The sequence below is a fragment of the Sapajus apella genome, unplaced genomic scaffold (genome assembly GCF_009761245.1).
Source record: "Sapajus apella isolate SASKATOON/1434 unplaced genomic scaffold, GSC_monkey_1.0 scaffold213, whole genome shotgun sequence".
NCBI lineage: Eukaryota > Metazoa > Chordata > Mammalia > Primates > Cebidae > Sapajus > Sapajus apella.
The window spans coordinates 580,538-608,336 of record NW_022437153.1 but is presented as its reverse complement, the minus strand read 5'-3'; the positions used below and the strand labels follow the sequence as shown (position 1 = coordinate 608,336).

At 53.3% G+C, this 27,799-nt stretch overlaps 1 protein-coding gene across 12 annotated transcripts in view; it reads left to right on the top strand.

Annotated features, from left to right (window-relative positions):
• ATP2B2 (ATPase plasma membrane Ca2+ transporting 2) overlaps positions 1-27,799 on the top strand; it is a 302,597-nt gene that overhangs the window by 106,765 nt on the left and 168,033 nt on the right. For 2 of the 12 annotated variants that reach the window (XM_032270599.1, XM_032270598.1), the window contains exon 1: positions 9,714-9,886. The exons of 2 other annotated variants lie outside the window; for them this stretch is intronic. The gene's annotated coding sequence lies outside the window, so the exon portion shown is untranslated. Of the gene's footprint in view, positions 1-9,701; positions 9,887-27,799 lie in introns of those variants that run through there. 8 more of the 12 variants (XM_032270606.1, XM_032270602.1, XM_032270603.1 and 5 more) reach the window with 6 other exon arrangements.

Sequence of the window (27,799 nt, the reverse complement as noted above, 5' to 3'; positions counted from 1 at the left end):
CTGGGTTTTCAGGCAGAGGCTGATGAGTGGGTTCCTCTGCAGGGCTGGCAGCTGAGAACTCCCAGCAAGTCACAGGAGAGACAGTTACCACACTTGGGGGAGGTCCTGAGAGGTTTGAGACACCCCCCACGGGGGGAAAGCAGAGCAGGAAATGACCCTCTTAATACTGAAGAAATGAAGTAATGATATCTTCAGATCCCTCTCATTTTGTTTGAAACCCAAGACCAGATTCTCTATGAATTAAGTGTTGTCACCTTTGCAGAATAGAGATGAAACAGCAAGCTAGACATTCCCGAGCACCCACTGTGTGCCATGTACATACGTGTTACTCATTTATGCTTCCCAGCACTCTCACAATTGCAGGTGTTATTAGTCCCATTTCACAGATGGATTAATAGAAACCGAGGTTCACATTGGCCAAGTGACTAGCACAAGGCCACCCAATAGTAAGCGGCAGAGCTGGGCTTCAATCCCACATGTCTTTGATGCCCAAGCCCCTGCTCTATGCTCTGCGTCCCCCAGAAAGAAATAGCACCTTCCATCTGAGAATCTACTTACAGAGATCCTTCCACACCCTTCTTGTATTTGGTAACTGCTAGCCAGCCCCTGAGGAGGTCGGGAAGGCTGCGGGGATAAGGTCAGCACTCCCCCATCCACAGCAGCTCTCTTGCCCACTAACTCTGTGCTCTTCCCACTGCCTGGGGGACCGCCTGCTGGGGTATGTGCAGTGAGAGAGGTGGCTCAGCCTTCCAGGGAGTCTCATCCACAGAGGGCCTGCAGAGTGGCCACTAGGCTGGGGCTGTCCCCACTACTGGTGGCAGGCCTCCTTGGAGAGCCTACCCTTTTTGGAGCCATGTCTGATGAAGATGGGCCCTGAGCAAGGGAGCCCCACATAAGGGGGATTCCTTATGGGGCTAATGGGCAGCCCTGGAGTGAGCACTTGCCTCCAAGCCCTGGCCTGGCTGCAGTGTGCTCAAGGCAGGTGGTGGCCCCTCTCTGGGCCTCAGGCTCCCCATCTGTAAAATGGAAAGCTAGAACTGGAGGGAAGAATGCAGCGGCACCCCCACCAGACCTGATGAGCCACAAGTCCACATAAACCAGCCCAAAGGCTGATCCCAAAGGGAATTCCAGGAGGTTTTCTGGGCCCAGCATCTCTGGGGAGTATGTGGGAGGTATGATGCCCTTGTGGGTCTAAGGAACCCCTCAAGGCTCCGTCAACAACACCATCTCCCGAGGGTGGCCAGTTCCTGTCTGTCCTCCTCCTTCAGGCTTGGCTCTGACCCTCTATCCCACCTCTTCCCTGCTCCCCTCGGCCACTCACTGGACACCCTGGCAGGACCCAAGTGTTCCCCAGACCTATCGCAGGGTAGGGAAGAATAGGCAGGGACTAAGGAGCCAGCTGTCTGAGTTCAAATCCAAACTGCACTTACCAGCTGGACATCTTTGGCCAAGTCACCTGCCATCTCTGTGCCTCCATTTTACCTCCTGTAAAAGGAAGGTGATCATCAAAGCCACCTTAAAAGGTCTTTGGGAAGAACTGAATGAGTCAACACATGAAAAGTTCTAAGAACCAACAGAACCCGGACTGTAATATCATGTCCCCATCTCAGGGCCATTTGTCATTTCTGGGCATATCCCCTTTTCCGTCTCTGCAGCCCTCTCACCCAGCTGCCCTGGGGAGTGGGGGATAAACCAGGTTCTGTCAAGTGGGGCTACCATGAAGGTCAGTCTAGGGATCTTTCCCCACCCTGGAGGGAACACCGGATTGAGAGTCCGGAGCCTACAGCTCTCATTTCAAGTGCCCATGACCCCGGCCTCAGTCTCCTCTTGTGCCAGGGTGCCGCCTCAGCCCCCTGCACATCCGGCACTCCATGAATGTCTGCTGACTGTTCTTCTCCTCCCAGCTGTGGCTCTGTGCAAGCAGCACCCCTTTCCTCCTTGCTGATATGTCCTGGACTCAGAGTCCACCCCAGATCATAGCATGTTGAGTGGATGATAGGACCTGTGGAAGGCGGGATGGGATTGTGCTGCACGGCAGATGCTGTTACACAGCAGGGCCCTCACCGAGGGCTTCGTGTTCACCATCGGCTTCCATCCCATAAACGCTTCCCAGCTGCCCCCCTTCCCAGGGTGAGCACAGAAATCTGTACAGCGGTCCACAGCGGCCCCCACTGCCTCTCCACACTCTCCCCCAGCCATCCAGGCCTCCTTTTAATTCACTGAGAATTGCTGGGTTCTTTCCAGTCTCAGGGCCTTTGCACAAGCCACACCCTTTGCCAGGGACACTGCCCCTCCTCTTACCTAGTGAACTCCCACTCCAGCCTGCAGCTCCCAGCTCAGTCATCGCCCCCTCGAGGAAACCCTCTGTGATGCTTCCTGCTCTTGCCAGAGACATCAGGGGCTCCTGCTGAGCATGCTGTCACCCCTCTGTAAATACGCATTGGTTTGTGTGATCATTTTCATTTCACGGCTGTCTCTAAACCCTCTTGAGAACAGACACCATGGGTGTTTCTGCTCACCACTGCATTCTCAGCACCTACCACAGAACCTGGGAAGGAGGCATTCCATGGGTATTTCTGGAATAAATAAGTCGATGGAGAATCAGGAAGCATATGGCATCATGGCCATTTTATAGATGAGGAGACCGAGGCCAGAGAGGTTGAGGGATTTGCCCAAAATCATACAGCCCATCACAGTGGAGTAGGGATTTGGGCAAGGGCCACCAGACTCCAGTTCCCAAACTCTTTGTACCACTTCAGAATTGCCACCTGTGGGTGCCATGGAGGACTGGGATGCAGATGAGACCTTCGAGTCCCAGAGGGTGGGGCTCCAGTGACAGGGAGGGGCTGTGGTCGCTCTGAGAATGCTGGCTGCCTGGAAACCTCACAGGGAGTGAGCCCGCAGCCCCTCTACTCCTCTGCAAGCCTTCCAGGAAAGATCTGAGCTCTCCTTCTGACTCCAGCTATGCCGTCCTAGGTTTGTTACCTCCACTCTCTAAATCTCCATTTCTTCATCAATAAAATGGGGATGATATGCTCCACATAGCAAGACTTTTGGGGGCAGAAGGAGGCTTGGGGTATGTGTGTGTGTGTGTCTGTGTATGTGTGTGTGTGCGTGCACTTTAGCACCCAGGAACACACTCAGCAGAGGCAGCTGATGTGGTCCCTGTGGCCTCTAAGCCATTCAGTCTGGACATGAAGGCCCCTGGGATGACCACATTTCTTTCCATAACTTCTTACTGGTTATATTCCCAGCGGTGTTGGCCACCCAGTGAGTCAGCAGTTAGGCCTGCCAGCTCACAGCATTCTCAATCGTCACCCCTCTGCTCTAGGAATCCTCTTTCCCTGCTGGGCCTCTTCAGCAGGAAGACAACGGAGAGATCACAGGCTTCAGGGAAGACAATGCCATGTCTGAGTCGTCAATCCTGTGCCACAGAGCTGTGCACCCTTGAATAAGCCACGTACCCTCTCTGGGCTCATTTTCTCACCTCTAGATTGAAGACTGATAAAGTCAAATTCTGCTGGAGTAGTAGCCTGGCACACAGTAGGTCCTCAGCAAATAACAGGTTCCCTTTCCTCTTCTGACATTCTTGGATTCATCATCTCCACCCGCTCTCTTTCCTCCTTTCTTCTCCTCTTCTTCCTTCAGGGAAGCAGCCTTTCAGCAAGAGTAAAAACACACACGCGTCAATGTTAACTAGCGACCCCAGTACAGGGCCTCACACTCAGTGAGAGCTGCATAAATATTTGTTGCCTGAATGATCCAAAGAAATGAATTACTAATGGTGGAATGTCAGGTTGTAGGTAGCTGGGAGGGGCCATTTGGGGATAGGGGCTCTCCTTCCTGGGTGTTCAACTCACCTTGAGTCTAGCCCTAGGCTCAAGCACCCTGGTCCCAGTTGGGACATCTCTGGACAGTGGGATATGAGTTTAGCCGGGGTCTCCCTTTACCCTTCCCAAGCTGGGCATGGGGAGGGAGCCCCATTCATTGACAGCTCAGGAAATAGCAGCTCCTAAACCAGGACCCCTAAATGAGTCCAAAGAATCTTTCCAGAGCCACAAAGAGATGCAAACACCATCCAAAACTACTAGCAAAATTGCCTTTTCATTCAACAAACCTGTACCCATCAGTTCAATCAATATTTATTGGGCCTCCTTTCCCAGTGCTGGGGATACCACAGGCAAATGAGACCCAGTTTTCTATCCCCAGGCAGTACCCCGGCCAGATGGACAAGACAGATGCATATAAAAATGTCAGTTGCAACAAACTCTTCTTGGGGCAGGGAAAAGGGGGATGGAGGGAAAATCAAGGAAGGTTTCATGGAGGAGGGGCTGCTGGAGCTGAGTCTTGAAGGATAAGTAGTTCTCCAGACAGATAAGTCTGAGGGTAATGGGAGGAGTCTGGAGTAGTTATTTGGGCCTCATGAGCCACAGTGAGGCTCATCAGATTTGATGCTGAGAGCACAAAGGAGCCAAAGAAGGATTGGGAGGAATGCAGACAGCTCCCCAAGGCTGCATGGGGGTCAGGAAATGTCCAGGGGATGGCAGGGGAGGAGTGGGGAGGACAAGGTGAGGAGGCAGGATAGATGGCTGGGAGTGGGCAGCATGTATGTGTGAGTAGGCACTACCAAGGAGGCATTAGCTCTGAGGGGCAGTGCGGATGAGATCATGGGCTCAGGCCTGGGAAAGGCAGCCTGCCCCAGAGTCCTCTGAGAGTAGCTCCTGCTTCCCCAAGCTCTGTGTTCTCCCAGGAGGAAAGGCACCTGATCCCTCAGTTTCCACAGGCTCCTTCTGCAGTTACTCTGTGAGCTTATGCCCCTGACCTTGGCCTCTGGCCTTGCAGAGGGGAGGCAGGGTCACCCATCACCCCTCACCTGCCCCACACACGTGGGAGCCTGGGGTGGGCCCTCTTGGGGTGCAGGTTTTCTGAGCTGTGTGGCCAGGAAGATATACCAACCGCTTTGGGAAACCTACGTCCTGAGTGGGTCCTGGACCCAGGTTCAGCCCACCTCCCACAGGGTTCCTGGGCTTGCCCCAGGGCCTCCTGCAGTTCCTCTTTCAAGTTCCAATTCCCCTACTCACTCTGTGACCTCGGGCTACAGTGTTTTACCTGTACCTCAGTTTCTTCATCTGTAAAATGGGAATAAAAATAGGATCCACTTCCCAGGGTTTTGCGAGGAACACACAATAAGGTGTGTGCACAGAATGCCTGGCACATAGTAGGATGTCAGTGTGAATGGTGGCTGTGCAGAATTCACCAGAAGCCAGGCCTCCAACCTCCTCCCTGAGGGAGCAAAGGCCAGTGGGAGGAGGAGAGAATTGGGGTCCTGTGTTCAAATCTCAGCAGACTAGAGACTGGCCCAGCCCCAGCCCTGCAGGTGATATCTGAGAACCCTTATCTACGAGCCAGAGGAGTTGGAAGGCACCTGCTCTCCACCGGCATTTTCCCTGAGGCCAGCTAGAGAATCTCACCTTCTGTTTCTCCCTCTAATAACAGCTGCCATTCCCCTTTAACTTGAGACCCCACCAAATAGGTATTATCATCCCCATTTTGCAGATGAAAAAACTGGGACTCGAGAGGTTGCGTCATTTGCCCAAGGTCACACAGCCGTTGGGTGAGGGAGCAGGAGTTGGACCCAGGTCTGTGTGGTCATAAAGCCTCCACTCAAGATCTTGTTGGCTGAGGGAGTTTCAGACCTTGATGGGAGTGGGGAGTGGGTGTGGAGCCTCAGTGTGACTGGAGAGGAGATTTGGGGCAAGCCAGGCCATGTGGTCCCCTGGATCCACAGTCCGTGGCCCCTCAAGGTCTGGGGCTAGAGATCCTGAGTTGTGTGCTTCAAATTTCGGTAACCTTAGGCAGGCACAGAGAGAAGGGCCTAGGGTTTGAGTGGGACCCTCAATCTTGCTTTGGTCCTCACTGGCTCTGTAACTTGTAAGTAAGCCCCTGTGGTCTCTAGGTCTCACATTTCTTTACTGTAAAATGGAAAGAAGCCCAGACTCTTTGAGGGTGACCTGTGGGGGTCAGAGGAGACAGGAATGTGAGAACCTTTGGAAATACCTTTTCATCCCCCGAGGAACCCAACCGACAGCTCTTTGTGACACCAGCAACCCGAGAGCTGGCCCCAGGACCCCTACCCAGATGTCTGCAGACCCCAAGCCAGACAAGGCAAGGGCAGGGGTGGTCCTCATCCATGCTTCCCAGAAAGAGGTGCGACAACAGAGAGCTCACATCTCGTGGCGAGGACACAGCTGACCTCTAATGACATTCAGTCCTCCCCACTTAGACTTGCCTGGACTTACCTCCTCTATTGCCGTTGTGCAGAAAGCCTCCAGCAGGCTGAACCAAGCTCCATACCCACATTCCTAGACAGACTGACCCTCTTCACTCACCCTGTGTCCCGGCCCCAGGAACTCTCCCCAAGGCAGAAAAACATAGTCTGGCCAACTCAACATGACATAAAACTCAGATCGGCTGGCTCTCCCCTCCCTCCCGCTCCCCTATTTCTCTACCTTTCCCTGACCCTGACCCCCAATCGGTGTCCACCATAAGCCAAATCGTGCTGGAGGCAGAAGCTATCAGTAATCCTCCCAGCTGGCGTCCTGCCTCTTTCCCCCTCTTCCCTGTGGCTGACCCTGACCTGTCGTTTCCACTCTTCCTGGAGTTGCAACACTAGTGCCATTGTTTGCCTAATTTCACAACACCTCTGCTTGTCCAATACCCCCTGCCCCCCAACACATCCTGGAAGGACACGCCAGATGACCCAGGTGTGTCTACTGCAGGAAGGGAAGGCACAGGGGATGGGGCAGGGCAGGGGACAGATGTCTGTAGCCAGATTCCACCCTCAAGAATGACCTTAGGCAGGCCTAATCTTTCTCTTGAGGCTTCAGTTTGCTGCGCTATAAAATGGGAGAATTAGATAGGCGTTCTCGAGGGTCCAGCAAGCAGACTTGTTCCAGCTTCTATTGCACCATCTACCACGTGTTGGGACCTGAGACCTGGGATTCTGGAGACATGTCTGATGTGGTCACAGCCAATGAGGGAGACAGACATGAAGGTTATCACAATACAGTGTGGTAGAGCTAGAACAGAGGCGTGAATCAATTCAGTTGGTAGAATCAAGAAGGACTGTCTGGGAGGCAGAATTTGAATTGGACTTTGAAGGATGAGTAGGAGTTTGCGGGCCTAGAAGTGGGGTATACCCACGAGGAAAAACCTTCAAACGATGCTGTTGAGTATTTGCGCTGGCTCAGGAGACGGCATCCAGTCACGGGGGGCAGGTGCAGGCACTGAGGGACACACGACCCGGAATGCCAAGGAGGTAGGAACTTGGCCAAAATCCACAACTGTCTGAGAGTTTGGCTGCTGGCGTACATTGGTGAGGGCCCAGCCCACCCCAGACAGGCACCAGTGGGCAGGCAAGACTCAGGACTTGGGAGCAGGTGAGCGTCAGGCCTCTCAGTGAGCCCACACTCACGATGGCCTTTGCATGCAGGGAGCCTTGGACTTGGAATCCACAGGCCTCTGTCACAAGTTTGGTCAATCCCTTACTGGGAGTGCCACCTTGCCCTGGACCCGACATCCCTCTGAACTACACAGAGCTTCCCCAGCTGTACCTTGGGTGCTCACAGCAGCCACCCCAGAGGTAGTTGGGAGGCTCAGATGATTTACCGTTTTGCAGGTGGCCTTTACAAACTGTAAAGTGTGCTGGACGCAGAAGGCAGTGTGATTGTTGACATGTGTGGCTCATAACAGGCTGCTCCCAGGGCTGTTTTGTAACCAGGGAAAGTGGTTTACCGCCAAAGATGTTGAAGTAATAATGGCGGGATTCCTGGCACAGGCATGTTGGCTGGTGACAGATGGGAGGTGCAGTGGGCCTTTCCCCCTCTGCCCATCTTTGCCCTGGTCCCTGGGGTGGAGCTGATTAGGGACTGCTGATGTAGAAGCCCACCCAGAGGGGTGGCCAGTGGAATCCCCCCAACTATACCCATAAGAGGGGTAGAGTTCCCTATCTGCACCCCCAAGATGGAACAGAGATGAAGCTGCTTTGGAAACTCCCAATCTTGGGCTGTTGGTGTGGGGGCAAGAGCCTCCCTGAGGGGTGTCTTGGGCTGCTCTGCAGGAGCCCCAGCAGGGAGCCATGCCTGGCATCTGAGTTACACCCCCTGCCCCAGTGGAGGCCAGGGCCTTGAATGACCACCCAGCTCTTGGCATCTGTAGCTTCTCAGCATCCTCCCTGCATTGAGGCCATCCTGTGGGCCAAGGGGCAGGCGGATACCCTTTGATGGGGCTGGGGGGTGAGGAGCAAGGAGGTCTCAGCATGGCCTACTGGTGGGAGTCCCACCACAGGTGCTCCCAGCTCTCTCCCTCCTTCGGCCCCTCCGCACGGCCGGGTTCTGATTTTGGTGCAGTGCAGACTTTCAGCTTAACGAGACAAATTGATATTCTGTGCCAGCCCAGGGATGGAGCGGCAGCTCAGGACGCTCGGGCGGGCAGCTCAGAGGTGGGCAGGAGGTGGGGGCAGGGGAAGGAGGCACCTTCTGCCTGGAACTGCCTCCCAGGGCCACCTCCAGCCCTGCCCCTGCCCCCATGTGCCCCTCCACCCTGACAGGTTCCCTGAGACACTGGTCCTGAAGGTCCTTCCACCTTCAGTGACCTCCCTCCACGCAGGCCACCCCTCCTAGAGGGGGCAGGGCAGTGAAGGCAGAGGCTTCAGAATTCTAGGAAGCCCCTTGCCCCCTGTGACCTCCTAACCTTGCTCTTAGGGCTCACCCCCCACCCATCTGGAGTTAAAGGAGCAGCAGGTCTGCCCGAGATGAGGCAGGAAGAGGTGAGCGGCTGGCTGGGGGCTTCTAACCCTACAGACACCTCACCAGAGGTCCCTGGGTTCCCCTGGAAATGTTCTGCCCTCCAATACAGTCAGCCTGCAACTCATCATAGATGTCCTGAAGATTAGGTGGGTGTACAGAGAGGCAGACACCCCTGCTGGTGGGCACCTGGCAGAGAAATGACCCCTTGAGGCAGGCCATTCTTCCAGGCCAGCCCCCACCCCCCCACACACACCCGGGCAGGTGGGGTCGCACACAGGCAGGGCAGGTCACAGGGGCAGCGCTTCAGGGCAGCAGAGAGCTGCTGCGAGCTCTGCTCCACTGGCCCTGCAACCACAGATGTGTTTAGACTGTGTTGAGTCCACTTCTACCCCGTTGCGACCTTTGCCCCTTTGTCCCCCCAGGTCTGGGGGTGTCCTGGCTACAAAGAGGGGGGCCAGAGCCCCTGACTAACCAAATAAGTCCCCCAGAGAGCAAGGGATGGCTTGGGGCCATTGGAGCAAAAGTCCTTCCGGCTCCTCTCCGGTTCCCCCCACCACCACTCTCAGGACCCCTTCCCTCCGGCTCAGCCCAGCCCTATCCTCTCTGTGCCCTTGACATTCCCCTCCTGCTTCTGGGGAGCGGGCATATTCCTGGGACTCTGCCAGCTTCGGTTCCTCATGATCCCACGGGAGGAATTAAAACCGCAAACAACACCGTGGTGGTTCGGTCCACACACCCCCCGCCCCCCACTCTCCTCCCCCGACCCCCCTCCAGAACCGGCCCTCCCTGCGTCCCTCCCTCCCTTGTCCTCCCGCCCCCCTCCCCCAGCCTCCGGCAGCGGCAGGGGCGGCCTCTGCCTCCCCCGAGATTGCATTTTGCCGGCGAGATGGAGATGCTCTCCTAGAACCGGCGCCGGCGCCTCCGCCCCCCGCCCCCCACCCGCTCGGGCAGGATGGTACAGTCTGCAGAGGGGCCCGGGCACGCTGGCTGGGCTCAGCCGCGGCACCAGCTGCCGCACCGCGATTACGGGGCTGCCCGCCGGGAAACCGTGCAGGATTGGTGGTGATTTTCATAACCAAGTAAGTACCGGCATCCCCCAGCATGAGAAAATAAAAAATAAAAAGCGCCCCACTCCACTCTCCCCTTCCTCCCTCACCCATTTTATTTTGTTTCATTTCATTTGATTTTTCTCAGTGCTGATGGTGGTGGCGGTGGCAGCGTGGAGGGGGGGTGGGAGCAGGGCTTGTTTATCTGGTAGCAGCCGAGGCTGCATTGGGAGCCGCCGCTGAGGGAGACACTAGTGTGAGGGTCCGCGTGTTGGGGGTGACGGCTGGATGCTGGGGACTAGGACGGGGGCCTCGGGCAAGCGGATGCCCGGGGTCTCAGGTAGACTCCGGCAGCCTCTGGACTGCAAATGCCCCCTAAGGATGTTATGCAAGGGCCAGCAAGCTGGTGGCGAGGGACAAGGTTCTCTTCTCTCTGAGCCGGTCCCAGGGAGACCAAGAGGACTGGAGAGTGCCCCCTGCCCACCCTGGTCAGAGTCCCAGGCAAGAGGCAGGGGAGGCCCCTGTGAAGGGTCCCTTTGGTGGGGTGGGCAGCTGTGTGCCGGTACCCATTGGGTCAGGCCAGCCGGGTCATGTGGTGGCAGGGACGTGTCCCTGGGTCCCCTCCGTGGCCAGGAGGGTGGCAGGAACGGGTGGCCAGGCCATTTTGCAGCAGTCATGCTGGGTGGTGGAGTCCACACTCTCTGCCCAGAAGCCCACTTCCTAGGCCAGCCTCAGTGGTCTCTAGCTGAGGGCTAGGGCACCTGGGGCTCCTCCCTGCCCCCTGCAGGGTCAGGATTGGAAAATGCAGCAGGGGGCCTCAGGACTCCCTGAGGGTGGGTTGCTGCCGGCAGCCACCCCTTTCTAGCCAAGTAACCATTCCTCACCACAGCTGTCCTCTGCTCACCCAGGTTGGCGGGGGGAGGCCTCTGGACTGGCCTGCCCCAATCAGGCAAGGGCCCTGGGGGTCTTGGGGCCCCCATGCAGAGGCCCAGCCTGGCTCGACCTTCAGAAGGGTAAGTGAGCAGGCAAGCCCCACCGGCCGGCAGAGGGTCTTGGTGCGACACTGCATGTCCTGAGCCCAGTGCGGAAGGGGCTCCCTCCTCTTCTGCATTGCTCTCTGAATCGCTGGGAGGAGGCAGAGCTGACGTTTGGGGTATTTCCAGGAGCAGCAGGCGCCATCCGGAGAAATTCTCCTTTGACGTGTGCAGTAGGAGGGGGCTTGGAGCGCAGGCCTCGGGGGCCTCCGCCTGTTAACTTCGTTGAAGGAGCAGTGGCAAAGAAGGGGCTGTGACTCTGGGGGAGTCCTGTGGGGGCTTGGGGGTCCAGGAAAGGTGCTGATGGCCACCATTATTTAGTCACCTTCACACCTTAGTCCCATTTGCATCAGGGCATATTCATGCCCACAGATTCCCACATATTCACAGATACAAATATAGCACTCATAGTAGTGTGTCATGTATGTCCAGATCATATACACATATGGAATGGCCATGCCCACACCCTGGCACCTGTAAAGACAACCCACATTCCTGACCACCACATGCTCATGTGCAAAACACAGCACATACACTAATGCAGTGCACACACACACACACCTGTGCATGTAGCGTGCCAACACATGCATGTACCACTAACACAGGAGTACAGTAGGCTGCACACCGTGCCTGCAGCAGCCACAAATACGTGTGCCCACGTGAGAGCTGGCTCAGGTGTGAAAACAACAGACACACACATGTGGGGATCTGAATGCCAGCTGTGTGCCTGCCCATGCATTGGCAGGCACACAGCATGCTGGAATGTGCCCACAGGTGAAATGTCAGTTGCACACGTAAGCATACGGCCATGGTCACACAGATGCAGCACCTCTGCGGACGCTGTTTACACACACCTGCCCCCTCAGCTTCCAGGAGCCAAGGTGGCCCTGTGGGTGCTAGGGAAAACTTGCCCCTTAAGGGACTTCCAATGAGGACAGAGGGATACTGGATCCCAAGTGGCAGCCACAGCCTCTCACAGGCATAGGGGGAGGGCCAGCCCATATTCCCAGAGTGCTGTGATTAGACTTAGCAAGGCCATCTTGGGTTATTGATGTTCTTCAGAGAAGGCCGCCCAAAGTTGGAAAGGAGACAGAGGCGGCCAGGGGTGCAGCTGCTGCCCGTGGTCCAGACCGCCAGGAGCCCAGACCGGCCCCACCAGCCCTCTCCCTAGCACTGGGAAACTGACCCACTGCTGTGGAGTCTCTGAGAGCTGGGGCCTGGGACACCTTCAGCAGACTCCGAAGTCCACTCCAGACTGAAGGTCAGAGAAGCTGCCGTGGCTTACGTTGTATGCAGAGCCTGAAATGCTGGTGCCCTCCTCTGCTGTCCCACTGCCGTCCTCTGCCTTCCCCCAGCTCAGCCGCAGGTATGGGTCAGGGGACCTGGGTAAATAATAGTAACCCAGCTAGCATTCACGCAGCTAACTGCTTTGCACGTATCACCTCAGGGAGAACGTCCACGTCCCTATTATCCCAGATGAGGATGCTGCACCTAGAGAGGTAAAGTCACTCACCCAAGGTCACACAGCTGGAATGTGGCAGAGGGAGGCAGAAGGCAGGCCACCAGGTGCCCGCCTACCCTCTTTGACCCTTTGGCACGAGGCCAGTTCCAATTGGGATACCGAAATTTCAGGAACCTACAGCTCAAAAACTTAAAATTTTTTAGCAAGACACAGAGAAAGTGTGAAGAGGATCTCCTATGGATGAAGGCAGAGGAGCCTTCCCCAGGCAGGCATGGCCTTGCCCTAGGCAGCCGGACCAGACCACTCTGCCATCCTATGGACCACTTGCCATCCAACTCCATCCTCCAACACCCTATGGAATTGGTGATGCCAAGAAAGCCAAAGCAGACATATGCCTTCTGAGGTCCCTAGCTGGGTCCGTTTATAAAAAGGAAACTGAGGCCCAGCCAGGTGCAGGGACTTGTCCAAGGTCATACTGTATTCTCTGGAGAGCTGGGCTTCTTGCAAGTGCTCTCAGGCTCCAGGCAAGAAGCAGCAGGGGCCTCTGTGGACCCTTGGTTTTCCCCAGGTGTTTGACTCTAGGTCAAAAGGATGAGAGTCCTGGGCCCAGCCCCACTTCTGACCAGCTGTGTGACCTTGGCCAAGTCACTTTATCTCTCTGCCCTCAATCTTCTCATCTGTGGCCTGGCAGGCCTATCTCTGCCCTGTGTTAGCCCACAGCTGCCTGAGAGCCCTGTACACTGTAGAGGGCTATGCACAAAGGTGTGAATTGGCATCAGGACAAGGAGCCAGAGCCGGTGAGCCCCTTGCTGCTGCAATTGATAAACTCTAAGATCAGAAAGGGAAAAAAGGAAAGAAATCTCTAGCTTGCATACTGGAGGTCAGAAAAGCTCCTGTGGCTTCTGCTATGTGCAGAGCCTGAAACACCGGCCGTTCCCATGCTGTCCCACTGCCCTCCTCTGCCTTTCCCCTGCCCAGCCACAGGTATGGGTCAGGAAGCCCATTAATGCATTAATTAACCTAAAGGTCACCTGATGGTGGCAGATTCCTGGGCCCCACCTTGATGAATCAGGAGGTCCCAGGGTCTGGGTTTCCACAGGTACCCCTGAGTTTCCAGTGGGCTTGGTGGAGCACATAGGCTCTCAGAGCTGGGGGTGACCTGGATACCATGCTGTTCCCCCTATGCCTGTCACATCTGGGGAAACTGGGGTCTCCAGGCTAGTGGGTGACTGAGTGAGACTGAAACTCACGTCCTCTGCCCACCAGTCCCCTACCAACCCCTAGCCCCGGCTTCACTCTGCACAGCTAAATCAGGCCCTCCTAAGGACTGGTGAACCTGCAAACTCAAAATAAGGCTGTCTTCTCAGCAGGCAGCTGGGATCCATGCTCCAACGGGACTCACCAGGCCTTAAGTTCAAGTCCTGGTGATGCCTCTCCCAGTCATATGGCCATGGAGCAAATGGCTCCTCCTCTCTAAACTTCAGTCTTACAGACTTAAAGCAGGGCTGTTGAGAAGATCTCATATCACGTGTATGAAGGAAGTGATTCACACACTGTAGGTGCCAGGTCAGGGCTGGGGGCCCTCGGAGACCCTGAGGTGCAAGACACGACTCCTCTCAGCCCCTGTCAGCCCCCAAGGTGCTACCACTGGGCTGTCTGGTGTCTCCTGCACATGCTGCCACTCCTGCCTGGAATCTGGGCACCCCAGCCTCCCTGCCCCTTTCCAAGGCCAGAAGCTTGAACCTGCAGAGAATCATTTCTCTCTCCCAATGGGAACCTCAAACAAGGACATATTTAGGGAGAAGGTCCCCTGGACATAGACAATTGTTATCTGGCCTTAACCCTCATTAAGAGTTAGTAGTAGAGAGAAGATGGTGAGGCTCTGGTGTTCAAAGCAATGGGGTGGAGCCACAGTTTCCCCAGCTGTAAAATGGAGTAATAATAGTATCCACTTATCAGGGTAACGTGAGGGGCACATGGGAGAAGCTATGGACATGTGCTGAATTCGGGGTGTGAACCCTATTTGTAGTGCAGTGAATGGAAGCAGTTGAGACTGAGAATTCATCTGGCTTGAGAATCAGGGGGTGTGAGTTCGAGACCTACCTCTGCCTCTTAGGAGCTGAGTGCCCTTGAGTTAGTCTCCTTGCCTCTTCAAGCTTTGATTTTTTGACCTGTAAAATAGGAGTTTGTTACCCAGGCTGCCCACTTCAGAGGCCTGCTGTATAACTACAATAAAGAATGGGTGCGGTGGGCACAGTAGCTCACACCTGTAACCCCAGCACTTTAGAAGATGCAGGTGGGAGGATCTCTTGAGGCCGGGAGTTTATCAGCCTGGGCAACATAGCAAGACCCTATCTCTACAAAAAATTAAAAAATTAGCAGGGCATGGTGGCATACTCCTGTTGTCCCAGTTACGCAGGAGGCTTAGGTGAAAGGATGGCTTGAGTCTGATAGTTTGAGGCTGCAGTGAGCCATGATTGTGCCACTGCTCCAGTCTGAGTGACAGCAAGACCCTGTCTCAAAAAAAAAAAAAAAATCTTTTAAAAAATGGGCTATGCTATGAACTCCTGGGACCTCCTGCCAGGCAGCGTGGCTTGGGCTTCATCCTGGTCTTCACTGGAAAGTACGCAATGGAGATGGCAGGAGGTGGGGATAAGGGGGGGGATGGTAAAAAGCCTTAGAAGCATCATTCATAGTCCAGGAAATCTCTGCAGGGTCAGAGAGTTCCAGAGACGTAGCCAGGGCCCAAGGCTGGCAGGACCAGCAGGGCAAGGTGATCAGACCCAAGGAGGGGCCACTGCTCAGTTCCTAAAGCCACAGAGGTCCCTGGGTATGGGGGAGAGTGCGTTGGTCTGAGGGTCAAGAAGCTAGGTTCCAGGCTGGCTCATCACTGGTGGGTGTACCTTGGAAAAGTTGCATCATCCCACTGGTCCCAAGCTCTCGTCTTGTGAGAGGAGTGAGTGATCCTGCCCCCCAGTGCCCTTGGTGAGGGCAGCTTCTCCTGCCCACTGCCCCTTAGGGTGAAGGGTCAGAGACACTGTGAGTCTCAAGAAGTAGTGAGGAGAGCAACCACAGGGACAGCCGCTGCGTTTGCCTTCTGCCATAACAAATGACCACAGGCTAGGTGGCTTCAAATAACAGACATATATTGTCTCCCACTTCTGGAGGCCAGAAGTCTAGAGTCAGGGGTCCGCAGGGCTGGCTGTTCCTGGAGAGGCTGAGGAAGGGTCTGTCCCTTGTCTCCCTAGTGCGGGCGGTCTCCCTAGCTTGCTCATCCTCCGCTTGAGGCTGCATCACACCCATCTCTGCTTCCATCTTCACCTCACCTCCTTCTCGTGTGTCTCTCAGTGTCCTCTCCTCTGCTTCTGAGGATATTGGTCATTGGATTTAGGGCCCAACCGAAACCCAAGATGATTCCATCTCAAGATCCTTAGCTAGTTCCATCTGCAAAGATCCTGTTTCCAAACAGGGTCACATTCTGAGGTTCCAGGTGGGCATGAGCTTTGGATGGGACACCCTGCCACCCTCTGCAGTCTCTAAGATTTATGAAGTGTTTATTGCTTGTAAGACCTGTGCACAGTTTCTTCTCTTCCCCACCATCACCCATTTTACAGATTACAGAAACCAAGGCCCAGGGACATTAAGAATGTGCCCAAGTCAGGCCAGGTGTGGTAGCTCATGCTTGTAATCCCAGCACTTTGGGATGCCAAGATGGGTGGATCGCCTGAGGTCAGGAGTTCGAGACCAGCGTGGCCAACATGGCAAAACTTTGTTTCTACTAAAAAAACAAAAAAAAAATTAGCCTGGTGTGGTGGCATATGCCTGTAATCCCAGCTACTCAGGAGGCTGAGGCAGGAGAATCACTTGAACCCAGGAGGTGGAGGTTGCAGTGAGCCAAGATAGCACCATTGCACTCTAGCCTGGGTGACAGAGCAAGACTCTGCCTCAAAATAAAAAAATAAAAAAAAAGTGCCCAAGTCACACAGCAAGTGAGGGGCAGAACTGGGATTTGAACCCCAGTCTCTGGTGCTCCTTCGTCTTTCCACCGTTTTGGAGCTAGCTGGAGGATGCCCAGAGACCCCTTAGGGCCCATAGCTGGGAACCTGTGGGACAGGAACTCCACCCAGCCCTATGAAGACCCCAGGTCTGCCGGGGGCTCCTGGGCCCCAGAGAGGCTGGAGATAGGCAGTGAAGCTTAAAGGTATGAAGGGGCCCGGCCATGACCCCAGGGGACCAACATGTGGCAGAGGGTTGAGAGCCACAGTTCCTTATCTCTGCCACTGACTCTGTGAACGTCACTGCGCTATCCCGGGGAATAAGGGCAGCGGCACCGACTTTGTGGGGGTACTTGCCAAGTACCGACATGTTCATCATAATAGTACTAATCGCTAAAATGTGTCCGCGAGCACTTTACAAATGCTTTTTTTTTCATGTAATACGTGGGAGGGGAATTGCTTATTCGGTCGTGTGCATGCAGTTGTGTGTGGTTGAACCAGTGACTTCGCCTCAGTTTGCTCCTCTGTAAACCGAGGGTTAGCTGAGCACCCATCTTCCCGGTTGTCGTGTGAGGCAAATGGAATCCAAGTACAGTGCCTGGCCTGGGTGTGGTCCAGGTAGGGGCTCAGAGGATGTTTTCTTGCCTGTAAAATAGGGTAGTGGTAGTATTGTGATGATGCTATTCTTTGTTGCGTGAGGATTTGGTGAAGTAATGCGAAGGAAGCACTTGGCTCAGGGCCTGGCCAGAAATTGATGGAAAGTGGCCTCCTTTGTGGCATCAGAGAGACTTGAGAATAAATCCTAAAGCCAGTGTTTACCACTGTGTGACCTTGGGACGGCAGCTTTGCTTCTCTGAGCTGGGCATCCTGACATGTAAAGTGGAGTGGAAAAAACCTTCCTGACAAGACTGTGCCACGAGATGATGGGTTGGCAATGTCTCAGATGGAACCCTCAGCATGCCAGCCATTCAAAATATGTTGGGCTTCTACCCTTCTGGGCATCTTAAAGATGTCTCCAGAAGGAGCACATCCTAGTCCAAGGAGGGTAGATTTGATTTTTGGGAAAACTGGGAGCAGTTGTACTGTAGTGGAGCATATGGGGTTGGTGGAGCCTACAGGAGAAGCAGTGAATGGATGACACCATTTGGGGTCCAAGCCATGCAGCTTCAAAGGAAGAAAGCAGGTCTCTGCAAGCTTCTGTGCCACCCCTGAAGTTTTTTATAGAGTGGTGCCTGTTCCATGCTGGCTGGGCTGCTCCACTGGGCCGATTTTGTGGGAGCCATTGTGGGTATCATCTGGACAATCTCATTCTAGCCCAGCTCTGTCAAACACCTGTCTTGCAGGCTTAAGGGGGGCAGGGTGGCTGAGCTGTGGAGACTCTGCAGGACGGGGATGCTCTGGCAGCCATTTGGGGTGCCTCCCACATGCCTGAGGCATCCACACTGGGTGAGGGTCACAGGCTCATCTGGAGCAGAGGGTGCTGAGCTCTAGCTCACTGATTCTTCTGAAGTTTTTTTAATCTGCGCCCGTGGGCAGGACATGCCCTCCTACATGGGCCTGACTTAGCGCTGATGTAGCACAGTGGTCAAGGATAAGGCCTGGGCCCAGGCTGCTTGCGATCAAACCCGAGGCCTGGCCGCTGACCAGCTGCATGTCCTTAATCCCCCAGCCTCCATTCCCTCCACTGTCAGATGGAGACGACAGCACTGCCTGCCTCATCTGGTTGTTGTGCTGGAGACTGAACCGTGTGGATTCCAAGACAGACGTTTTGACGTTTCTGAAGCCAGGTCGTACCTGACAACTAGTGATATACCACAGTGGAACCAGCCATGCCTTTTATTTCTTAAATAGGCGTAAAGTAGTGATACAGGTTAGATTCAAAAAAATATGACAAATAAGATCAGCTTCGTAAGGGGCTTAGAACAGGGCCACCAGGCTGGTGGGAAGAAGCCAGGACTGCCACCTGCCTCCCCAGCTCAGTCACGGTGGGTCCCTCTCTGGGTCTTTTGTGTCCACTCTGAAACAATCACCAAAAGAACACCTGCCTGCTAGAGCAGTTGTGAAAAGTCGGCAAACCTACATGTGTATCACATGCCCAGCAGAGTGCCCCTATGCAGCAGGTGCTTAGTAAATGGCCGCACAAAATGAACAACAAAGACCATAGTACAAGGAGGAATTTAAAGCAGACTCTGGGATTCTAATTCCTGCTCCACCATTTCCATGCTGTGTGACCCAGCACAAGTTTCTTAACTTCTCTGTGCCTTAGTACCACCCTCTATAAAATGGGGATAACAAAAGTATCCAATTCATAGGATTGTTGTGAGGATTAAGTAAAATCAAAGTGCTTACAACAGCACTTGGCAGAAGTGTAAGCAATTATTATTTGATGAACTTCTTATGAGTCTCTTCTAGTTCAATAAATAATAGCTAAAATAAACACTAGCTCAATAAAATAATAGCAATTGAGGCTGTACTTGCTTTATAGCTGGGACAATCAAGGCCCAAGAAACATGCTGGTTCGCCCAGGGTCACACGGCTGGCTCCCAGTAGACTGGAACCAGAACCCAGTGTCCAGCCACCAGCCCGATGCTGCCTCCTTGCCCATGTTGGTCCGGGACTCTTTCTCTTATGGAGAAAGGAGTTTTTGCCATGGGAGGAAGGGTTTCTAGAAGAGGCTGTCACCCGATACAGCATCAGTGCTTCAGGGCGTTATAGGGTCATTAGGTATGCTCACTAGAAGTGGTTTCCATCTTCCCTTAATTTTCTGCCTGCCCACTGCAAACAGTGGAAGGGGCTGAACTGGAATGCCCACTCTGCCCACAGCTGCCCAAGGTCAGCAGAGCCTGCCAACCGTCCTGCAAGCCTACCAGCCAGCACTCTCCTGGCCTCCTAGTGGCTTCTGCAGAGTTGACACAGCAAAATTCCCTCCTGGAGACAGCAAAAGCCCTGGCCGGCCAGCTGGTCCAGCCACCAGATAGGCCAGGGCCACAGAGTGGATTGGAGTCGGGGGGAGGACAAAGACCTGGGTGGAGCCAGCCATGACAAGCACTCCAAGTGACCTTGGACAAGTCACAGTTTCTTTGTGGGCATCAGTTTCCCATCGTTGAAACAAGCCTTTTGGGGCCAGATGGGCCCCCTGAGACTTTAAATGTCTAAAATTCGAAGTTGCCTAGACGTTGCTGATGTCCAGGTCACGGTGCAAGGTCAGGGCTGGGGGGATGGAGCTGGTGTCTGCATGTGAAGTGCACGTGAGTGTGGATCTTGGGTTGGACTCCCTAGGAGCAAGCATGAGACAGCGCTCAGGTGAAAGGGGCTGAAAGGAAGCAAGGTAGGGAGAGAAGGAGCTAAACAAGCGGGGGCCTCAGCTATCCCATAGGGGATGTGGGGCATGAACTGTACCCCAGGGTTGGCCCTGCCTTGAGGCAAGAGAGCTGGCCCTTCGTACCCCATGTAAGACAGTTATTGGCCACAGCTGCCCTCTGAGCGGGATGCTGTGTGTAATTGCTGGGGCAGGAGCTCCTGTTCTTCCCAGGACGAGCCTGCAGAGAAGAGGCAGCTGGGAGCTCTAGCTCCCAGCAGCTGGCTGTGGGAGCTGCAGACAGGTAAGGAGGACTAGGGTGGGCACCAGCAGTGTCCACTCTATTACGTGGATTTGGGATGCAAAGGTTGCTGGGTACCCGTCTCTTCCTAGCAACTATCTGAAGGCAGGAGATTAAGAGCTCTTTAGGCCACTTCTAAATTTATCAACTTACATGACTCACTTCAGATTAAAATGGAGCCCTTCTCCCCGTCCCACCCCAAGCCAATTTCAGATTTTTGAGCTCAGAGCATCCTGAAGAAGGCATAGAAGGTAAATCAATAAAACCAATATTATCTGAGTACTTGGTGGGGACCAGGCTGTTTGTCAGGCTCCTCGCTGAGCCCAGAGATGAATCAGCTCCAGAAACAACTCCCGCTGGGAAGCTCAGACAGCCCCAGGTAGAAGGTGGTAGCTGACCGCAGGTGCACAGCTTGGGGCTAGGTCATGAATAACTTCCAGGACCAAGACTCAGCCTCACCACCACAGTCTTTAAAGCTTCTGGAGCCTCAGTTTCCTTATCTACAAAATGGGCCAGTGTGGTGAAGAGTCCGAGGCCTGGGCCACTCCTGCACTCAGGCAGTGGCAATAAAATTAAGTGAGAACAGGCACTGGGACCCAGGGCTGTTTCTGGGCGCTTCTCCGCCCTCTTAGAGGCCTGAGTCTGCCCCATGACCTCAGGGGAAGGAAATTCTGAGCTGAATGGACACATCAGCTTTCCTGGTCCTGGGAATATCTATAGTGGGCTTCACTACAGCCCCCCAGGTAAACTGTCATAGCCATAATGGGTGTCATTCAGTGAGCTCTTTCTCTGCTAGGGGCTCCGGGTGCATAAGTTTCCTTTCCCCTCACCACTGCAACTGGACCCATTTACAGATGAGCAGACGTGGTCTCAAAGAAGTGGGATGGCTTGTCCAAGGCCTCTCAGCTAGCTACTCTGCTCCTGCCCCTGTGCACTGGACCCAAGGGGAGACTGAGCCCAGAGTGGAATTGACCAAGTTCACAGAGTACACAGCAAAGCCCAGCACTCTGCCGGTGGTATCAGCCCCTCCCCCAACCCTCCAGGAAAAAGGCGTGGCTTGGGCCAGACCCCAAACTGGGAATAGGGTGATTCATACCTGGCCCATGTTCCAACATGACTGCCCACGGGGAGAAGTTCAGGGTATCCTTGAGACTGACTCTTCAGCAGCAACAGGCCTGGCCTCAGGAATTGGCCACGTCTTTGATTTTTATCCAGTCTCCCTAAAAGACAGCAGGTGACCCTTGATGGTTTGGAGCCACACTGGCCCCACATTTGGGGAAGAGGTGGTTTACATTTCCTAAGCATGTGCCAGCTACTATTGAGGGAACTGAGGTTCAAATCCCAACTTTGCCATGGACAAGCTGTATCCCCCTTGGTGAGTTACTGTTCCTTTCTGAGCCTCAGGATTTTGACCTCTGTCTTAGGGGGAAGTGACCATAGCCATTGTGGAGAAGGTTTGAGATATGTACATAGCCCCTACCCAATGCTGGGGAGTGACTGTTGTCACCGCAGGAAGCAGCATGCGGGGCTGAAGTCCGCTCTGTAAAGGAGGCATTGCTATTCTCACTGCACAGATTCTCAGAAGCTGCAGGGACTTGTCCCCGGTTACACGGCAGTTAGCAATAGAACATGATTGGGTGCTGGTCAGCTAATGTCCTCTGAGGAGCACGTTGTGTTCTTGAGGCCTCAGAGGGTAGCCAAGGGCGCTTCCCAAAAAGAATTTTCTTCTGCCAAGGAGGCTAAATCCCAGGATGCAGAATTGTAGCATCTTAGATGGAGGATCATCTTAGGCTTGGAGCTTGAGGGCTTGGGCTTGATTCCCCAACACTCCCTAGCTATGTGACCTTGAGCAAATGACTTAACCTCTCTGTGCCTCAGTCTCCTCATCTGTAAAATGGGGGTAAATACTAGTACCAACCTCATGGCATTCTAGTGCAGATTAAATGAGTTATATGAAAGGAGCCTAGAACCATGCATGGAATCTCTATGAAAAATCAGCTATCAGTGGTAGCAGCAGTTGTGGGATCACGAGGCGGCGGGAGCAAGTCCCCACCTTTCACCACTTCTCCCTTAATCTCACCCTAGCCTTCTCTATGACCCACCATGGCCACCAGGGGAAACGTCTCAGAATGTCCATGTGGCCTGTCACTCTGGTCAAAGTCTTTGGTGCACCCCATTGCCAAATGGATAAAGCCTGGACTCCTCACTCTGTGTCCAGTGCATTTGTGATAGAATGCCTGTCCCCACCTTGCCTTCCCAGCCCCACACTTCACCTTCGTGCCGCTTCTCCTTTGTCAGGTCGGTTAGAAATATGGCCATGTGATATGAACTGGAGCACAAGCCCTGTTCACACTGACCCTTTTCCCCACCTCTGAGCCTTTGCGTGACTTTCAACCCCTACCTCAGTGCCTCTCCTTCTAACAGGCTTCCTGGCTGTCCTTTTGTCGTAAGCCTCTGGCAGCAGACCCTGGGCCTCTAGAGTTACGATCTCCAGCCAGTGTGTTTGTGTTTGTTCTCAGTGATTTCATTAGAACACTGTTGAGTACATGCATGTAGAATAAATGAAGAGAGGGGCCTTCCCTACAGGTCCCCCAGATCCTCTCTTACCATTTCAATCATCTGTTCTTCCTGTGTGGCCAGAGGGATCTTTTTTAAGAATATAAATCAGCTTGTAGTGTCCTTGCTTGAAACTCCACGGTCCTCCCCCTGACGTATAGAAACAAGCCCAGACTCCTTTCTGTAGCCTGTAAGCCCTTCTGGGTCTAACCCCTCATCCCCCACCCCTCTCCTGACTTATCTCTCACTTACTGCCCTTCTTTCTGTGCCTCAAACTCATCAGCCTCTTTCCTGTCTCAGGACCTTTGCACATGCTATTTCCCCATCTAGACTATACTTTCCCATTCTGTTTATTTCATAGATTCCTTCTCATCAAGCTGAATGGTAATTCCTCCTGAGGCCATCCCTGATCTATTTAAAGAGCTTCCCCACCCCCTCGCCAGTATTCCCTGTCAAGGCACTTGTTTTTGAATAGCATGTACGACAGTTGACATTATTTTCTGTATTTATTCCCTTGCTTGTTATCTGCCTGTCTTCCCTGGATAATCAGTAGCTTGAGGGCAGGAAGCATATCTGTCTCATTCACTGCTATATTCAAGGGCCCAGGACAGGGGAGGTGCTTAGCAGATTTTTGTGAAATGAATTAATTAATTAATGAACAAATGACTTGGCCAGATCTGGAGAGGTGGTACTGCAGAGGCAAGAACAAACCCAGAACAGCCCTTCTCTCCAGTGAGATGGTGGGAGCAGAGGAGGAGATGCCATCCTAGAAAATGTCCTTTGAAAGCCATCCTGGTTGGCAGCCTTGACCAAGTTCAAGTTCCATCTGCTCCTTTTTTGAACAGCTGTGAAAGGGACACCAGTATCCTCCCTCACCATCACATTTGACCTGGTATCTACAAGACAGGAGAGAAATGATGGTGGAGAGGTTGCCCAGAAACCCCCCTTTGATCCACCTGCCTTTCCTGAGTCTCTCTGGACCTCCCAGAGAGAGAAGGAAGATGGCTGAGAGGGAGACCATGGGCAAAGGGGGTTCAGCCATAAATGAGGTAGCTGCAATTCACAGTCTCCTATGGCATTCATTCTAGCTGGGGAGAGGGCCAATGCAGACAGAAGCCCATCTGGAATGAGTCTGACATCAGGTAGCAGCCATGGAGGCAGGCCGGAGAAACAGCACAAGGCTCTGGATTGGAAGTGGGCTCAGGGAAAGAGTCTCCAGGGAGGAAGAGCATTCAGCTGTCCCGTTCTTTGGAAATTTGGGCTTTGTCGCATTGTTTGTGGCTCCACTGTGTACTTTCCAGCTTAAAGGGCCCTTAATGAGGGGTTTGGGGGCCAGGCCTTAATAAAGAGAAATTTCTACTGATTAGACTCATGCAGGCCAAGCTCTAGAAAGAGGCTGGTGCCTCTTGCCTGGTGCTTACCTGCCCCACCCGCCGACAAGCCCCCAGCTTCTCCCCGAGCAGAGTACCCTGGAGAAGCTAGCAATTACTGTGTCCCCAACCCACGAGGTGGCCAGAAAAGAAACCAGGCAGCAACAGCTTGGAAAACCCTATTTTCCTTTTTTAAACTACAGTCATTTGAATTACAAAAATAATGCATGCTTGTCGCAACAAATGGAATGATACAGAAGGATCTATGGCAAAATGAATAATTTTCCTCTCCTCACATCCCACATTTACCTGATGTAACCACTGTCGATACCCTATATTGTCAATTCTGGGATGCACTTTTTTCCCCACGTTTTAACATCTCTGAAGTCAGGATATGTCTTGCAGTTGACAGCACATTATAGTTTTATTGGAAGTCCTTTTTTCTTTCTTCATGGTACATAAAATCATGGCTCCACTTACCATTGGACTTAAATCTGAGGAAATCTGGTAACTTCCTGTTTCATTCTCTTGTTTGTTCTTTTATATACTGGCAGATATAAGTTTGGAGGGGGGCATTTCTTTTTTAATGTTGTGTGGCCCTTGGCTTTATTTTGTCACTTTAGCAACGTACCTTGGTCATCCTGGTGGCTCAGCAGTCACGGAATGAGAAGTGGCAGAAACTAGTGTATATGACAGGACCTTAGAGCTGCCAGCCCTGCTGTTTCCAGCTGTAGGATACCCGCCATGGGCCCCATTAAGGAATGAAGGAGTCAGACCAGGCGCATTGGCTCACACCTGTAGTCCCAGCGCTTTGGGAGACTGAAGTGGGCAGATCACCTGAGCTCAGGAGTTCCAGACCAGCCTGGTCAATATGGTAAAACCCCACCTCTACTAAAAATGCAAAAATTAGCTGGTCATAGTGGTGCATGCCTGTAATCCCAGCTACTCTGGAGGCTGAGGCAGGAGAATTGCTTGAACTGGGAGGCAGAGGTTGCAGTGAGCCGAGATTGTGCCACTACACTCCAGCCTGGGTAACAAGAGCAAAACTCCATCTCAAAAAAAAAAAAAAAAAAAAAAAAAAGGAATGACGGAGCCAGCACATGTGCAGGGCCCAGCACAGGCGGGCTGTAAGTGGATGCCCAAGGTCAGAGCTCATCGGAGGAAAGTGTGCCACAGTAGGATGCATTGTTGCTCCCTCTCCAATAAAGCACCCCTGAGACCCAGAGCAAGAGCAAAGAATCTGAGCTCAGATGCAAAAGGTCAGCCCAAAAAAACCACACACAAACAAGGGCAGGAGGCAAAGTCAGAAAACAGGCTCAAAGGTCAGAAGAGAAAACAGCATAGCAAACAATACAAAGCTGAAAGATGCTTCCTTCACCCCCAAATCAAATAACACATGTTTTTAAAGAGCAACAGGAGCAGATAGAGGCTTCTTACTAAAGAGAAAGTCACAGAGAAGCCAAAGTGATCTGCCAGACCCCCAGTTCCACCCCTGCCAGGTGCAGGAGACCCAGGGCAGCTACATGCATCTAGCAGGTGCAGCCTCCTGAGCTCCCAGTCTGTAGGATTTTCTGAATAAGAATGCCATGGATGCTGGGCATAGTGGCTCATGCCTGTAATCCCAACACTGAGGCAGGTGGATTATTTCAGGCCAGGAGTTTGAGACCAGCCTGGCCAACAGGGTGAAACCCTGTCTGTGCTAAAAATACAAAAATTAGCCAGGCTTGGTGGCATGCACCTGTAGTCCCAGCTACTCAAGAGGCTGAGGTACTAGAATTGCTTGAACACAGGAGGAGGAGGTTGCAGTGAGCTGAGATTTCACCACTGCACTCCAGCCTGGGCGACAGAGCAAGACTCCATCTCAGAAAAAAAAAAAGAATGCCGTGGACTGACATGTACTGTTTTCAATGCTTCGCTGGACTTATTTGATTACAATATCCCTCTAGCAGTTATTATTCCCATTATACAGATAAGGAAACTGAGGGTCATTGTTACACTGTGACCTGTCCATGGGCACCGAGCCAGCTGGCTTGACAATGAGGACAAGGCCACTAGCTCTCAGAGCACAGGGTCTAGCAGAGAAACCAGTAATTACAAGCCGGTGTAATAGCCAGACCGCAGGAAGCCAGGGGGATGCAGGAGCCCAGGGGTAGTGAGGGTCAAGTGGAAGGCTAGCTAAGAGCCAGCCAGCTGGAAGAACAGGGGGCAGGGAAAGGGTGCTCCAGGCAAAGGCACCACTTGAGCAGGTGCTGAGGCTACCACCAGCAGTGCAGAACAGAAGGCACCAGACTGGGGAGGCCAGTGCACAGCAGGAGAGGTGGCCCAGCCAAGCCCGGGGCTGTGGGCTGGATGCTTGTAAGCTAAGGACTGATGTGGCCATATTGGCCCTTCAAGAGCATTCTGTGAGGACAATCACCCTAGTGAGGATAATGGGTTGGAGGGATGAGGCTGGAGGCTAGAGGCTAGAGGCTCACAGTGCAGCTGGGGTAGGGCAGAGGCTGAGTTGAAGGCAGGTTCCCAGGAAAGCAGGGCATGGGACAGGCCAGTGGGGCTTTGGAACTGATAGGAGGCAGGGAGAGGGGAGGCATGGTGAGTCCCAGCAGGCATGAGTCCCAGCTGATGGCATTCAGAAAGGAATGGAGATGGAGAGAAGGGAAGTAGTCAGGGAAAACCATGAATCCCACTGTGGGAAAGGGCCTGCAAATCCATTTAACGAGAGGCTAGGAGGGTTATGAACAGACACATTTGGGAACCACTGGCAAAAGGCATATGCAAGTTCTCCATAGAATGAAAGCAACCAGCCTTATCTAAAGGGGCAGGGAGCATTCATTCATTTCACAAACACTGTCCGGGGGCCTACTGTGCGCCAGGCAGTGGGGATACCACACTGAACACAACAGATCTGTTCACTGCCCTGTGGAGCTTGCATTCGAGCAGAGGGAGACAGACAATAAACAAAGACAGAAGTGGGTGTACTGTCAAGGAGAAAAGTAAAGAAGAGGAAGGGAGATGAAGAGGGTTGTTTTAAATCAGGAGGTCAGGGGAGACTTTCCTGAGAAGGTGGCCTTTCACCAGAGACCTGAGGGAGCCTCATGGCTGTTTGGGGAGAGGGTTCCGGACTAAGGAATGGCCAATGCAAAGGCCCAGTAGGTTTGAGCAACAGCAAGGGAGAAGTGGGGTGGAGGAAAGTGAGGAGGCAGGGGTAGGAGATGAATTCAGAGAGCTGACAAGTTGGGGTCTGGGATCACACAGGGTCTTGTGGGCCATCATAAGGACCCTGGCTTTTCCTCGGAGAATGACAGGAGCCACAGGAGCATTGTGAGCAGAAGAGGAACTTGATTTGTGTCTGACTGTGAGTAAAAAACTGACTGTAGAGGGCGAGATGAGAGGCAGGAGAGCAGAGAGGAGGCTACTGCGATGAGCGTGGTGAGAGAGGATGGCAGCTGGGACCAGGGTGGAGACTGGAGGTAGAGAAAGGGGATCACATTCAGGATAGCTTCAGAGGTAGAGCAGACTGGATTTGCAAGTAGGTATTTAATGAGGTAATTTTTATTTTAGAATTGAAGAGTTGGGTTGACCCCAGAACCTAGCACATTGTCTAGAACCTGGTAGAACCTGGTAAGCACCGAGTAAATTTTATTTATTTATTGAACAGAAGGAAGGAAGGAAGGAAGGAAGGAAGGAAGGAAGGAAGGAAGGAGGGAGGGAGGGAGGGAGGGAGGGAGGGAGGGAGGGAAGGAGGGAAGGAAGGGAAGGTGGATAGATTTGAGGGTAGGTAGATGGATGGATGGTTGGATAGGTGGGTGCATGGATGGATGGATGAATGGATGGATGAGTGGATGGGTAGATGGATTGATGGATGGATGGATAGGTGGGTGGATGGGTAGATGAATGGATGGATGGATGGGTGGATAGGTAAGTGAAGGGATG